This window comes from Austrofundulus limnaeus, unplaced genomic scaffold (genome assembly GCF_001266775.1).
Source record: "Austrofundulus limnaeus strain Quisiro unplaced genomic scaffold, Austrofundulus_limnaeus-1.0 Scaffold411, whole genome shotgun sequence".
Taxonomy (NCBI): Eukaryota; Metazoa; Chordata; class Actinopteri; order Cyprinodontiformes; family Rivulidae; genus Austrofundulus; species Austrofundulus limnaeus.
In genome coordinates this window covers 183,778-187,682 of record NW_013952813.1, presented here as the reverse complement: position 1 = coordinate 187,682, position 3,905 = coordinate 183,778, and the positions used below count along the sequence as shown (strand labels likewise).

At 39.8% G+C, this 3,905-nt stretch overlaps 1 long non-coding RNA gene across 1 annotated transcript; it reads right to left on the bottom strand.

Moving 5' to 3' along the window:
* Nucleotides 1-2,044: 2,044 nt before the first annotated feature.
* LOC106528900 (uncharacterized) lies at nt 2,045-3,467 on the bottom strand. Its single transcript, XR_001311560.1, has 2 exons — nt 3,401-3,467; nt 2,045-2,211 (listed from the first exon to the last, which is right to left on the bottom strand). It is a non-coding gene; the product is annotated as an uncharacterized LOC106528900 (long non-coding RNA).
* Nucleotides 3,468-3,905: the final 438 nt, after the last annotated feature.

Here is a 3,905-nt window from a genome sequence, read left to right as displayed (position 1 = left end):
GTTCAATACTTTTTTCCCGTGCCATTCCACATTATTACAAATTACTTAATTTCTGAATATTTATGGTTTGATTTCTTTGTATGTATGGATCACTTGGGTTGTTACCGACATCTGGTGAAAATTTCATGTCATTAGCACCTCTAGTAATATATTTACTGAGAAAAATGGTGACGTGTTCAATACTTATTTTACCCGCTGTATCTGCAAATGAACTCCTTCATACAAAATGTCTTTTTTTTATCTCCACTCATGAGTTTTTGGCCGTTCAACGATCTTTATAAACGTCTGCTTCTGGTTACAACAGTTGCATTCAGGAAGGGAGTGGCTGAAGCGAAATGCAGCATCCGAGCGATTTCAGCATAAACAAACACGTTCACAAACTTCTGACCAATCACACGTAAACTTCTTAGCCGCAGGGGGCTAAAAAGTTCTGCCGGCAGGGTGTGACAAGAAGGGGCGGTAGAGTGGACGCTGAAAGCGCGGTGATGTAATTTTCGTCATGAAACTGCGACAACGAGAACTGATTTTGGCAGTTTGGAGGCAGTATGTTGAGGCCCCAAGGCACACCTGCACCTTGGTGTGGTCAATAAACTCTCATCTCAGAATCAGAGGCATTTATTGTCATTCACACCCAACATCAAAGATGCAATGCAGAACTAAACTGCAGTTTAGAACATCCGTTCGGAGAAAGACACACATAACAAACATGGGGGAACGAATGTCCAAGGTCTTTCGCACTAAGGTGCGCTACCTTTTTGCAGCTTGAATACACACAATAGGAAAGTTGAGTTTAAAAAGATGCTATGATCCCAGAAACATATGCTCAAAAAAAACCACTCTTTCAGTGCAAGGCAGCTAAGGAAGGGAGGGGAGTGGGGGTGAAACACATGGTGTAGGGTGGGGTTCAGCAGAATTGGTGACGTTTCAGGTTAGTACTCCGTGTTGGAACCAATCAAAGACCTCCAGAGTCCAAAACAAGCTGTTGTCCACCAAAGCACAAATCACCAGAGTCAGTTCTCTGTCTCCACCCATCAGAAATCTAATAATCTAAAATCCAAAATAAACTTTTCATTAAATAGTAAATTTTGTTTACATTCCTGCAAGCATAAAAGAGTGTATAATTGTCTAAAGAATCCTTTTTGTTGTAGATGAATGAGGTTTAATCTTTTTTTCTTATCTTGAATTATTACACGAATAAATTTAAATAATTTACCAACTATGCCTTTTAAACTAATTATTCCTCAAACTATTTTCGTTGGATTTGTGTTGTTTATAACCATTCGTGTTCATAATTGTATTCATTTTGTGTTTTATTATTTTTGTAATAAAATTTCTAAAGATCAGTTTGGTTCCTTCTTGTTTTATAAAGTAAAGTTTTCCTGTAATTGTACAAACTTCTATTTCAGTATTGATTCATATTATTAAAGAGCGAATAAATTCAGTTGTTACTGGTCAAAATACTGACTAGATGCCACAATTTTAATGAGTACAAAAATAAGTGAAGCGAGGAGAAACTGACTGCTGAGAGAAGAGTGAAACTTTACTGTGAGCACACTGTGGTTTATAACCACAGTTTATTTTTATACATTAAGACATTAAAATCTTCATGTTTTTATAAATACAGCAAATCAAGTAAGCTAAAAACTTTCAAATGAAAAACCATCAAATTTCGATTCTGTTTTTCCCCTTTATTGAGTTTCGTGTAGCAGACTTTTTTTTCCAAATGAATCCAAATTAGACTGTTGTGTCAGTAACAAAGTGTTTAGGTAATCTCTAAACCCTACAGGAAACACCTGCAACCTGAAGCTGAAACTGTTGAAATTAAACAGGAACAATGGTTTTCTTCATAAAGAGGAACGTGAAACCAACCTTTCTAAAAACGTGCACATGCCCACCATGCAGACAAGAAAAAGTGGAAAACAGAAGCCAGTGGGTCCTTTGCAACAGAAAGCTCAACACAACTGATCCACATCTATTCCTGTTTGATCAAAAAGGAGGTGAGTCATTTAACGGCTGTTTCACTAGCAAGGACCACACCATGGTATGGGTTTAAAAATTTTATTGAAGGAAAGGGGTCGAAGGGTAGTGGGGATGAATGATGAGGCGTCTGGGGAGGTACATCGAAGGAGGCTTGAGGAGAAGACTCAGATTGGGGCATGGTCTCCAGGAAGGATGCTTTCCTGAGCCTGCTTTGGACCCCCCAGCTGGAACCTGAAAAGGAAAAATGGATTAGGAGGTAGTTTGAGGTAGGGATGGAGGAGAAAGAAAGAAGCAGAGATGGAGGGATGAAGGGGTGTGGGGAGGGGAAGAAGGGATAAAGAGATGAGGAAGGGATGAAGGGATGAGGAAGGGATGAAGGGAGCGAAGAAGGTGATGCAATGAGGCCTTACAGAGGGGCTTAAGTGGGGTGAAAGGGGAGGGTGGGTGTCGAGACAGCGAGCTAAGGGCAGACGCCAGGTGAGGCGAGTTTAAATAGACGACGACTGATTGCTGCAGGTGAGAGGCGTGGTCCTGCTCCCAAACCTAAGTTAATGTCTTAACTTCATTTCCTGACAGCTCTGTTTGAACACGGTTTTAGCAAAAGAGATTATTTACTCATTAATTTTGGAATCAACCCAAATCAAGATGGTCACCACAACTAACTGATCTTAGAAAACAGAGAAACAGTTCTGTCAATTTCATGAAAACTGACGTAAAACTTTATGTGATTGTAGCTGAAAATCATTGCCAACACATAGTTCAAGGGCTGCACACGTTTCATAATATTTCTGCTTCTGATTTTGGCCAAAACTTTTAGTCAACTAACTCTGTGTCTGTTGGGCAGATTGTAGTGAAACTCTTGAAGTATTCGTTGAAAGTACATCTACAACTCATTAACATTTGAAGTCAACCCACTTTGTTTTGTTTGTTCATGTTTTTAAATATTTGCTTGAATTTAAATGAAATTACGTGAAATCATTTTCTCTATCAATGAATCCTCAATTCAGTTGCACAGTGGAAACTTCAATTCGCTTAAAACTCTTGCATCCGAGACAACTGTTGATGTGCAGTCCTTCAAGAAATGCAGGTCTTTAATTTCACACTTTGACATGTTTTTGCAGATGGCGCAAGGCAGCGAGAGGCTCTTCTTGTTTCATGTTACTCTGATTTTGTCACTGATCCTGACATCAGCTCTGACGACTTTGAACTCAGAAGAGGAGCTGCAGGACAGTGGCTTTGGTCAACCCCCACCTCGCCACGGCCTCAGGCTACTGGTGTGGTATGTTCGGAACTGCCTGGACAACAACATGAGAGCTCTGTGTGATCCCACCAAAGGAGAATATGGGTTCCACTGGTTTCAGAACCGAGGACCCAAACTGCTTCCTGTGATTGAGGACAAAAGGCAGTACAGATACTTCACCATTGGGAACCTCCACGCTCCTCATGCGGAAGACTTGCCTTTTGAAGTCAGGAAGTACTACAACCGCCACGATCCTAAAAGTAACATGGACAGGGTTTTAGTGAGATATAACAACAACAATAAACGCATAGATGAGATATATGTATCTGCGCATTACAACGCAAGAGAGACGTACGAAATTGGCCCTAATCTCCTGTATGCTCTAAGACAGAGATCAAATCTTATTTGCATAGAAATGTGAATTGTGTCTGCCTGACTGTTTTAAAAAGCTTTGTGATTCTGTGCTTTAAAAAAACTCAATGGTCTGCAGTTGGTAACATGTGAGGCCTTTCTGCTTGTACAACACATCCAGTGACGTATAGACAACTATAATTAAAAACAAAATGTAAAATGCTATTCAGGTTGGTCATTTATGAGTTTGTTTGTTGTACTTGTGTTTTGTTAACTTTTTTAGGAATAGGATATAATCACCTTCCTTGTCAGTACCAATAGGTTTTAAAGGGAC